Below are 11,823 nucleotides of genomic sequence, written 5' to 3' on the forward strand. Positions count from 1 at the left end.
CTGAAAAACGCCGCTAATTCCTTTAGTGACGCTTACTACCAAACGTCGAGGACGCGGCCGTCGCTGTAAGTTTATGACGCTTTAAAAGCGTCATAAAATTAGTATAGACGGCGTTTATAAAAACGCCGTTAAATGTGGCAGTCAACGGTAACATGACGTCACATAAGCATTAGCGACGCTTCAAAAACGTCGTAATAGATTTTTTGTTATTTTAAAAATATAACTATAGTGGCGCTTTGAAAAACGCCGCAATAGATTTTTTTTTTTTTTTGTTGTTTTTGAACTACTAATTTTGTGAGATTAACTTCAAAAATATACCTGTAAAATAGCAATAATGAATAAAACTTTGTATAGACATATATTTATGTGAGATTAATATTCCCTCACATCTATAATAGTACCCCATACAACATCCTTCAAGAAAAAAATCCAATAAGTTCAATCCCAAAAAATAAAATGAGAATAATTTAAAGATAAAAGTGAAATTAACAGTTGAATAATAAAAAGTAATAGTGCCTAAGGCAAATAGAGTTGGGAAGAAGTTATAATGATTTCCACTACTCAAATCAATACCATAAATTAGGACAGATAACATTTGTCATTGGGTCTAAAAGTTGTGTTTAGCCAAGAAATAATTATGCCTTCATATTCATTGGGTTAGACACAAAGCATCAAGCATTAATGTCCAGATTTTCTAATCAATGTCTCCAAATTTTCAGAGTTGAACAGAGTATTAATAATACACATCAAATATTACCCTTCCTGCATAAAGCAAGAACCACCATACTGCTAGAAATTTATTTTTTCACCCCAAGTCATGCACCTATACCATGGCTTCTGAAGCATTTGGAATCTCTGCCATAATCATGTGCTCATTTGAAAGACCAGCATCATCACCTTTTGTACAGCCAACCTGCTCACAGAGAGAGAGAGAGAGGATGAACTTATACTAATGGTAAAACTAGGAGGTTCAATCATGGTAAATCAACAATAAAATTCTGCTCTCAAAGAGTTTATCTTGCAAAGCATTTTAAGCAAAAAATAATAATGAGCAAGAAACAAAGCATGAACTGATAACATACATAATTTGCACTTATTAGTGGATAACATCTATAGGAACACAATGGATCCCATGATATGTACGTACCAAAGCTACATACCTCAGATGGAGTGAACAGAGCACACACTTGATCAGTTATATTCAATAAGGATGCTTCCTGCCAAATTGAAAATTTGAATGAACAATTACAAAGGAATTGCAATCAGATAGACTGTGAGAAAGAAAATGAAAGAGAAGAAAGGAAAGGAAAGAAACAATCACCTGTTTGCACAAAAACCAGAGAGAAGATATATCTTGTCTTGTAAAATTCAGATTATAACGCCCCCACTAATGCATGGATAATTTCATCCAATGCAGGTTCCTTAAGCTTAAGAACACTAGGCTCCTGACTTTTTCTATTGGCCTGCATTCAGAGATATACACAATAAAACCAAAGAAGTATCATGTGTTGTAAAATTCAGCTCATACTGCCTCACTAATGCATAAAATTTCATCCAAAATAGGTTCCTTAAGCTTATTATCTAGCAGTATAAAGTTTAATTTCAATTTCCTAGTACAAAATGCATAAAGATCCGAACAAAAAGGAATCACCCACATACCTAAGGTTTACTTCCCTTTTAAATGTCAATACATATTTATTTGGTAAGTAAGGTACCCACCAAATTACTATGTTAAAACCAATATATTAAAGGTAAACCAACCATAATAATGAGAGAAGCTTGAAAAGACATTTGAAGGTAATTAAGTAACCAAAACATATAGTTGTGGTTTTTGCTATGAAATCCCTAAAAATAACAACTGTACAATAAATGAAAAAATAATTTACCTGCAGAATGGTCTTTGCTGTCCATCTATTGTTGATCAGAATTGATAGGTATAATTCTTTGTGTTTCATCTATTGCATGGAGAAAAGAGTAGAAATGGAGGAGAAGAATTGACGGGAAGGAAGAGTTTGAGAGAGAGAACTTCGAAATCGAGAGAGAGCGAAATGGTGGTGCTCACCTTAGCATATGGGAGAAATGCCCTACTACAACTGTCAAAGTGATCATAAACAGTATGTTGATGCCAAAACTCTAACAGCAAATTGGTAAACTGTAATGGCATCACATCTAAATGAAGGGGATCAGGTTATGGAAAATGATATTTACTGTCGGTAGAATAAAATTAATATGTACAAGTTTATAGCAATCCTCCACTAACCAATCTGGAAGCTCAAGTACAAAATCATATGCACATATACAAACATGAGAGAGAGAGAGAGAGAGAGAGAGAGAGAGAGAGAGAGAGAGAGAGAGAAAAACAAATCAAATCCAGCTGTAATGCAGAGGTTATCTAAGTCATGAGTTTACCCTTACTTACTGGTGCAACAAGCCACCAATATGCTTTAACTTAAGGAACATGTTCAACTAACATCCAATAAGAATGTAATATACTATTCATTAAAAAGAAGAAATATAGGAGAAAGTGAAAAACATTCCAAAGCACTTACAGCAAATCTCAGAAGAAGACATGATTTTCCAACTCCAGAATCTCCAATCAGCAAAAGCTTGAACAAGTAGTCATTGCAAATGACAAAAGGAATAATAAATTTTTCATTTTAAACTCAGCTGAAAAATTACAAAATACTTAACGAGGAAATACACCTTCAACATTTAATTGAATAATTTTGGCCTATGGTAAATATAAAAAAAAGAGTATTCTTTCTATTTATGGGGTTAATGTGGCGGCCGCCAGACTTGATGCCCCTCTTATTCTTTCTGGGTCCATACTTATCCACCAGGTTTATGAGAATAACCCTTTATATTTAAGAAATGACTCGACTACAAATTATATATACACAACCTGTGCAAAATGAAAAATAAATAAATTATATAGATAGTTTCATGTGTGTTGGAAGACTCGGCATTCATGAAGTTACCCAAGGTAATACATATGTTTGCTAGGTTTGCATATCTTACCTTGCATTTATTAGAGCCAGAGTCGTGAGTCATTTCATCAAGAATCGTTCTAACTGTGTCAATGTTATTGGTTGATACATATGAACATATCCACAGATTGTAAGTGAACAAATTCAGGGCACCGTTTCGTAGTTTGATTTTTTGAATAGCTTTATCAACAGCTTTAGGAAGCGTATCGGCATCCATCCCTTCACATCTCTCCAAAATCGTGTCCATATGTTTAAGTCTTCTAGCCCAATAATAAATGAGAACCAGAGCCTTGTAGGTTTCTGTAGTTTTTCCAGTGTCAGGTAGACCTAGTAAGTACTCCCCAGTAGCATCATAACCAACCACTTCGGCCATCAAGGCAATGTGGACTGCACAGTCGGAGTCCGATAATTCAAACTCTTCGTGACTAACCATCCACTCTGATATCTGAAAGCTCGTACTAGTTACACAACAGTATATACCACTTCTTTAACAAATACGTAACGAGAAGTGGTAAGAAATTTTGTTGTCAAATAAATGCTTCAATTGATTGCAAATTACGAAATGAAGCACTGTTAAGCAATTCAAACAGTCAATGTTAACAGTACTAATAAGTCATCTATGAGTTCTAATCTAAACATGCTGAGAAATAACCATAAATAGTTGGAAAAGTTTCTTCAGATAGCAGTATCTTCTAACAGGAGGCCACTTTTTTTTTTTTTTTTTGATAAATCTAACAGGAGGCCACTTTTAAATGTGAATTTAGACATCAATCAGAATAAATAGTTAAGCAGTTGGTCTTTATGATGCCACCTATGTTCATTTCAGATGATGATCTTAATCCATAAACATTTTCTCAGGCTGTTCTCACAACATACAGATATCAGTGTTACAACCCTGTGCTTTAAGGGTTATATAGATGCTAAGAACCACGCTATTCAGGTAGTGTCTCCATTTTTATCTACTTTTGGTAAAAATAATAGAAATTTCTGTAAATAATCTGCTTCAACAGGGATATCGAGAACATGACTTTTGCATTTCACACAAAACACAAATGTGAATGAACAACAATAGCAATTTAGAATTAAAACAAGCTCCAATAAGTATCAGACTAGAAAATTTGAAGATCGCACATGATAAAACATAATGAGGCAGATCACTCAGAATTTAGCTGATAAGATTCTCCACGGGATAGTAATAGTAATCTCACATAAATATGTAAAAACCTGTTGGGTAACCATGCAACTAAACACTTCAGCACTTTGTTCAGGGAAACTTGTAAGTATTTTAAGCATCAAACTGTTCCCAAGATCACCTTTCATATCATGAGACCTTTCAAATATGAATCAGATGACGATTTCACCTCCTTGCTGTGCAATTCTTGAACTGCAAGTTAGTTAAAGCTGTTAGATTCCATCCATACGAGGCAGTATACATCCAAACTGAAAAAACAATAGTGAGCTAGCAGGACATACAAATTACAACAGGAAGAAAACTACAGAAAGATAATGCAACTCCGACAAAAAGGCTAATGACTCAGACATGGCATGCAAAACTTAAAATTAAAGAATGGCCAACTTCAAAGACTGCAGCTAATGACAAAATAAAAATCCTGGCATTTTAGATAAATAAAAGTAAGTATCAACCAATATGAGCACATGGTAAGGAACCAAGGATTCAAATTTTAAGGCAATATGTTGACAAGCTGCGACACTCTCAACAAGCAACTAAACACTTTGATTCTCTCCATACGTATTATGTCCTTCAAAGTAAAAACAAAAGAAAACAAAGGAACCAGATGTGACAAAAAAAAAAAATCACAATCTATACACTTTGCTACCACTGTTTGGTAATACAACACCAGTTGCTCCCATCACATGCTTATCTCTCACCAACTCTCTTTTTTCAATAAAGTATCTCTCATCTCAGCAACTCACCCGTTATTTGCAAGCAATCGTCCATCACAGAGCTACGGGAATACCCAACAAAAAAATAATAATAAATGAATAAATACCATTATCCATTAATAATAAATGAATAAATACCAACATTTGAAAATTTCAGACACTGCCTATTATCCATTAATAATGCACAAATCCAGAGTAACATTGGCCTCCGAAAAGGCCTGCTTGGTAATCCAACATCTATTATGTTGGGAAATTTATTTTATCAAAAATAGCCACATAATATACAAAATAAAATCTATGTAAGGAACTAAAAAACAGAGAAGATATTACCTACCTTGAATTCTCAGGAATGATTGTAGACAAAAAGGGCCTAAACATTCGATCTCGAAGTGTTTCAATGAATGTGTTAGGGCCTAAACATTCGATCTCGAAGTGTTTCGATCAGACAGCCATAATAATCAACAAAGTTCGTTTGGAGACTCGAAACATAAATGGTTCTGTCACTAGTATGAAGGCACTTACAGTTTCAACGTTGCAAGCTCTTTGGCCAATACCATATTCCTTTCCTGCAGCCTTACGCACTCCAAAGTTGATCTATCAAGTTCCTATTATACAAGGAAGGAGCTAAATGAGAAGGTTTCAATCAACCTGTGTAAACATGTAAAACACAAAAAACACACTCAACAATTTGAAAAGAACTGTATGCCTCTGAAAAAAACAATTTGAAAAGAACAGCAATGAAATTAAATTACCTCCTCATTGAGTTCTTCGACATCTTTCTGATGACGCTCTATCGCCGATCTGAGTCCTAAAACCTTCCCTTCCAATTTCTCCATTTCCCTATGCAACTCCCCTGGATTATCTTCGCAATTGATCAATTTCTGATAGAGGTTGCCTACTGATTGGAAATAAAGCCGACTAACATTGGCCTCCGAAAAGGCCTGCTTGCATACAGGACATCGTTTTTTCTTCACATTTGAACAGTACTCGATACATTGTTGAAGGCTAGGTTTGTCAAAAAAACACATCAAATTGAAGATCGTTCTCGAATAATTATCGATTGAAGTGAACAACTGTGAAGATATAACTATAATATGTGAGTATAGAAGTGACTGACCAGAGCTCGTGGAAGACATGGCCGCAAATGGAGATTGATTGAAGGGCTTCGATGATTGGATTGAGATCTTCGTAGCAGATTGAACATATAGGCTTGGCTATTGTGCTACCGCCATTGGAGCTTGAAAAGCGAGTAATCGAGGGGTCAGAGTTCAGATCTGAGCTTCTGGAAGATGAGAAAAGAGAGTTTTAGCAATAGAAAGTGTAGGTAGAGAGAGAGAGAGAGAGACAGTGGAGCTCACCTTAGTGAAATCGAAATCGGCGGTGCAAATGGTGGTGGCGACGGAGCTTCGAAATAGAAATCGCTCTGAAATCACTGAACCTCTGAATCTCTGCAAACAATGATCAAGTCAGAATAAAACGGTGGAGCTCTGAATCTCTCACTAAAGAGAGAGAGAGAGAGAGACGGTGGAGCTCGCTACCTCGCCGGTGCAGATCGTGCTGGCGATGGAGCTTCGAAATCGCTTTGAATCTTCGAAATCGCCGGTGCAGATGGAGCTTCGATGGAGCTTAGAGAGGGTTGAGAGAGAGAGAGAGAGATGTGTGTGCGTATAAGGGTTGAGAGAAAGAAAGGGCTGAGATTCAAAATAAGGAAGGACGGAGGACGCGCGTGTGCCTACCGCATTTGGAGGCGTTTTCAATTATAAAACGGTGCCGTTTTGGTTAACAAATACGTGGCAGTTATAAAACGCCATTAAAAATTAAAAAAAGTGGCATTTAAAAAAACGCCGTTAAAAAAACGCCGTTAAAACCTATTTTTCTTGCAGTGCGTGTCCACACTACCAACACTCCAGATGTTTAGATATGGGATACATGCTATCATCAAACAACTTTTATTACTCTTTGCAAAAGAACATCTTCAATCTCATGCAATCATCAAACAACTTTTATTGTCATCATGATCTTTTTTTGTTGCCCTGCCAAGTATATGACAATTCTTTCGGCATACATTTTAACCTCCGCACATCCACAAAATATAGAAACGTTTCAAAAAAAAAAAAAAAAAAAAAAAAAAACTAAATTAAAAGAAGAGTAAAAATTTATCCTATTATACTATTATATTATATTAAATGAGACCCTACCTTACTTTCTTAAAGTTTTTTCCATGTGGCATTTACATAATTTAATAATAATAAAAAAAAAACCTACTCTACAATTATTTCTCACTCAATCACATTTTCCAAATAAGTACTATAGAATGACTTCTTCTCTTCTCCAATAACTTCCTTTAATCAAATTATTATTATTATTATTTTTCTTTTTACTTTTACTTTTACTTTTACTTTCTTCCTCTAGCTGTACAATGTTTTTCTCTTTTAAAGAAAGTACATAAGTGTTTTACTCAATCATGGCAAAAGACGTACAAACTGTGGAGATATATTTTCTGAGTACCAACACGTAGCCAAAGTGACGTCGACATGTCAGCCGAGGTGACACGTGTCCTGGCCGTGACGTCGAGGTAATCTTGGCCAGGCTGAGGTTATTCCCGAAGATATTGAAATCTGGAATAAGCGAATAAGGGATAAGAGTCTTAGAATGAAGAAGGATCTCAGCTTAGATAAGGATAAAGCTCTTAGGGAGTTTTATCTTTATCCATTGGAGAGTCCAAGATGAGCATTGAGCTAAAGTCTATTGTAGCTAGGCTTCTAATGGGATTAGGATTGAGTTAGCTATAAAAGAGAGGCACCACCATGGGTCTAAGGTATGCAATTTATGTTTTGAACAGTGAGTTAAGCACTATTTGATTATCTTTGAGATAACTGACTTGATCGTCGGAGTGCCCCAGGGTGGATAAACCACTACCGGAATATCTTCTTTCTGCTGCAGGTCATCCAGGTGCCATCTATTCCGCCAGCGCTCTCCAGTTAAATAGTGAGTTGGCAGTGTGGTCAGAAATTCACTCACACAATTTGGCGTCGTCTGTGGGAAAGAAAGGAAGATAGATGGCCAGCAATGGACAGAAGGAAAAGGTTGGGGACAAAATCCCTACTAGGAATGGTAAGCATGTTGACCCTAACGTGGAGGAAGATGGTTGCAACGAGGAGACTCAGAATTAGAATCACGACTAGAAAAACGTCGGCAATGAGGGCAACGTACCAAAGAAATCGAATCGAAGCGGGTATTACAACGAGGACAACCTCTTGGTATGAAAGATAGATGCCTGCGAAGGGATGAAGAGGTGAAAGTGATGGCGAACAAATTGGTAGACCTACAATCGGTCATCAATTTCATGATGCAAAATAACGTCTTGCAGCCACCGTTTTCGCTGCACGACACGCCGATTCCAACGGCTGATGCCCAGAAGGAAGCGCAGAAAACAATCCCTGTAGCACCCTAACACACCAGGAGCGAAAAGTACTCCCACCGGCCTTCACGGGAGGTTGGCCGAGGAGAGTCGAGGAGAGAAGAGTCTCTAAGGACACATCGCACCAAGGAAGCAAACCCCAGAGAACATCGGCATGTTCAAAGACATGAGTTGTGCTTTGACACAACTAATGGAGAAAGGTCGAAAAGGGCTCACAAGGAAGCTGAGAGTAGTGCGCCAAAAAGACTGAAGTCAGGAGATACTCGAGCTCCTGGGCGGACCAAAGAGGACTTGAGAGATTACCTCAAAAGGAAGCAACAGAATGCCGAGGTAACTTCCCTTGTTAAGCCGAAAACACCATTCTCGGCGGAGTTGGATAGATTTGAGGCCCCAAAAAGATTCAGTATGCCGAGGTTCCAGATATACGATGGAAAGTCGGATCCCAACTTTCACGTCGGATTATACCTGAACTCGATGGCACTAGACACTGGGAATGAGCCGTTGCTCTGCAAAGTGTTCCCCTTATCCTTCGGGGAGATTGCATCGAATTGTCTTAGAAATTACCAAAAGGAAATGTGATGTCCTGGGAAGGCCTGGCCGAGATGTTCGTGGCCAGGTTCGTGACAAACAAACTGCAGCCATTAAGGGTAGATGCCTTGATGGCTCTAAGAATCAATAAGGATGAAGGCCTTAGGGCCTACGCAAAAAGGTACTATGAGGTGTTCAACCGAATACCCGAGTACAACCAAGAGGTGGCGATCGTATCTTTCAAGAACGGCCTAAAAGATGATTGTCCACTACGAAAGTCTTTGGCAAAGACATTGCCAAAAAGCATGGAAGAGCTTATGGCCAGAATTGAGAAATAAGCCAGAGTAGAGGAAGATACATCAGGGACTAAGGAGACAAAACAAGAGAAGGGAAACGACTCGCCGAAACGAGGCCAAGGTAACAATGGATCCAACAAGCAAGAGATAGGACTGAGGGTTGCACAGGCAGTCACAACTGTGTTCCAAATCCCAATTCACAAAGTCCTGATAAAATCCAAACCCAACCCTATTTCAGAGCACCAGCAAGGGTACCAGGAGAGTTTATGGGAAGGAGCCTTGGTAAGCATTGTGCTTACCATAACGAAGATGGGCATATGACTCAAGGTTGCAGAGCCTTGAAGGCACACCAGGAAGACCTGGTAAGGCAAGGCCATCTGAGAGACCTTGTAGATGAGGCCAGGACAAGGGAAGAGCAGGCAAGACTGCCTCAGGCACCAGCAGTTGCAGGCAGGCGGACCTCGGGTAATTAATGTAATTCACTCGAAAGTCAACAAAAACGAAATTCGGGGGGAGACCCAGAAGGTGAGGCACTTGCAGCATGTGTACCAAGTCTGAGAGAAAAGACCTCGGGCCGAGGACTGCTAAGGACCAGTAGTGTCCTTTACTGAAGTTGACCTGGAGATGGTCCAACATCCGCACAACGATGCCTTGGTAGTGTCCCTCCAGGTTAGGAAATGCCAAGTAAAGCGCATCCTTATTGACCAAGGCAGCTCTTGTGACGTCATGTATGTCAGATGTTACAAGGAGCTTGGCCTTCTCCCAGACCATATGGAGCAATCTAATGGCCCAATGGTCGAGTTCAATGGAACGCCGACGCGGCCACTGGGAGCAGTAAGCTTGGATGTGCAAGCTGGCACCAAGAAGATAAAGACAGAGTTCACTATAATCAATACACCCTCCCCTTACAATGCTATCTTGGGAAGGCCATGGTTGCATGCAATAGGGGCTGTTCCTTCATCATTGTATCAACTATTACGGTTCCCAACAAAGCATGGGACAGAAGAGGTCAGAGGAGATCAGCTGCAGGCAAAGAACTGCTCCATGGCAACAATGAAATCCACCTGTAGCATACGAGAACCAGAGAGGGCAGAGATCGAAGATGAGGACATGGAAGTCCTAAAGGATGTCGGCAAGGAGCCAGCCGAGAAGAGTGAAGAAGCACTGAAGAAAATCCTCGTCCAAGAAGGGGATAAAGAACGCTTCTTCCTTCTCGGCTCGAGCTTAGCCGAAGAAGAGGAAAAAAAGTTGGAGTCTTTCTTGAGAAAAAACATTGAGGTGTTTGCCTGGACGCCCTACGAAATGCCTGGCATTGACCCCGAGGTCACTTGCCATCAACTGAACGTTGACAGGACAGCCAAACCTGTAATCCAACGGGCAAGAAGACCGACATTGATACACATCGAAGCGGTGGAAGAGGAAGTAGACAGACTTCTGGAGGCCCGAGCCATTCGAGAGGTAAATTACCCGACATGGCTATCGAATACAGTGGTGGCAAAGAAAAAGAATGGTAAATGGAGGGTCGGCGTGGACTTTACCAGCCTGAACAAGGCCTGTCCTAAAGACAGTTTTCCTTTACCCAAGATTGACTAATTGGTGGATGCCACTTCAGGGCATGGAAGGATGAGATTCCTAGATGCCTATAGAAGGTACCATCAAATAGCCATGTACCCCCCAGACGAGGAGAAGACTGCGTTTATCACCCCAAAAGGGCTGTATTGCTACAGAGTGATACCTTTTGGGTTGAAAACGCAGGAGCAACTTACCAAAGATTGGTAACCAAGATGTTCAGACACCTGATTGGCCGAACGGTGGAAGTTTACATCGACGACATGGTCATGAAGACCAAGGAACCTGAACGTCATCTGATCGACCTAAAAGCAGTTTTTGATATCCTTAAAACATATCGACTCCGACTCAATGCATCGAAATGTGCATTTGGAGTTGGATCTGGTAAGTTCTTGGGATACCTGGTGACCAGAAGGAACATTGAGGCCAGCCCAGATCAGATCAAGGCCATCCTAGAGTTGAAGAGCCCGACGTCGGCAAAATAGGTGCAAATGCTGACTGGAAGGGCCGCAGCCCTGAATAGGTTCATAAGCACAAGCTCAAACAAGTGTAAACCTTTCTTCAACTTAGTGAAGAAAGCCACAGACTTCTTATGGACCGAGGAGTGCGAAGCCGCCTTGGCCGACTTGAAGAAGTATCTGACCACAGCTCCAGTTCTTTCAAATCCAGAACCTGGTGAGGAGCTGTTCCTGTACTTGGCAGTTTCAGAACATGCGGTAAGTGCAGTGGTAATCTGAGAAGAAAAAGGGGAGCAAAGGGCCGTTTACTCTATAAGCAAAACCCTGGTTGATGTAGAAACCAGGTATCTACCCCTAGAGAAGTTGGTGCTGGCATTAGTAATGGCTTCAAAGAAACTAAACTATTATTTTCAAACCCATAAAATTGTGGTGCTAACTAAACACCCTTTGAAGTCCCTATTGCAGCAGGGAGATCTGACAGGAAGAATAGCCAGATAGGCAGTGGCCTTGGGCCAATATGACCTGGAGTTCAGACACAGAACAGCAATCAAAGGCCAAGTTTTGGCCGACTTCGTGGCCGAGTTCACGCCAGAATCCATCGTACATCGGGCTCCATTGAGCCGAGGTGAACGATGTCTAAGCGAGCAAGAAGGAGCCCA

The 11,823-nt window shown here is 39.8% G+C and overlaps 2 long non-coding RNA genes across 5 annotated transcripts; both read right to left on the reverse strand.

The window, feature by feature from the left end:
• Positions 1-300: 300 nt before the first annotated feature.
• On the reverse strand, positions 301-2,326 carry LOC145821153 (uncharacterized). The gene is made up of 5 exons (XR_014363188.1): positions 2,063-2,326; positions 1,887-1,955; positions 1,322-1,463; positions 1,161-1,217; positions 301-913 (listed from the first exon to the last, which is right to left on the reverse strand). It is a non-coding gene; the product is annotated as an uncharacterized LOC145821153 (long non-coding RNA).
• A 614-nt stretch (positions 2,327-2,940) lies between these two features.
• Positions 2,941-6,517, reverse strand: LOC145822828 (uncharacterized). Of its 4 annotated transcripts, none has more exons than XR_014364614.1 (5): positions 6,251-6,517; positions 6,010-6,174; positions 5,645-5,897; positions 5,227-5,540; positions 2,941-4,371 (listed from the first exon to the last, which is right to left on the reverse strand). It is a non-coding gene; the product is annotated as an uncharacterized LOC145822828 (long non-coding RNA). The 4 variants fall into 4 exon arrangements; XR_014364612.1 differs by having other exon boundaries at positions 5,227-5,497; positions 6,251-6,507; XR_014364613.1 differs by having other exon boundaries at positions 5,415-5,540; positions 6,251-6,506.
• Positions 6,518-11,823: the final 5,306 nt, after the last annotated feature.

This window comes from Camellia sinensis, chromosome 3 (assembly GCF_055761805.1).
Source record: "Camellia sinensis isolate YWXY chromosome 3, ASM5576180v1, whole genome shotgun sequence".
In the NCBI taxonomy this organism is placed as follows: Eukaryota; Viridiplantae; Streptophyta; class Magnoliopsida; order Ericales; family Theaceae; genus Camellia; species Camellia sinensis.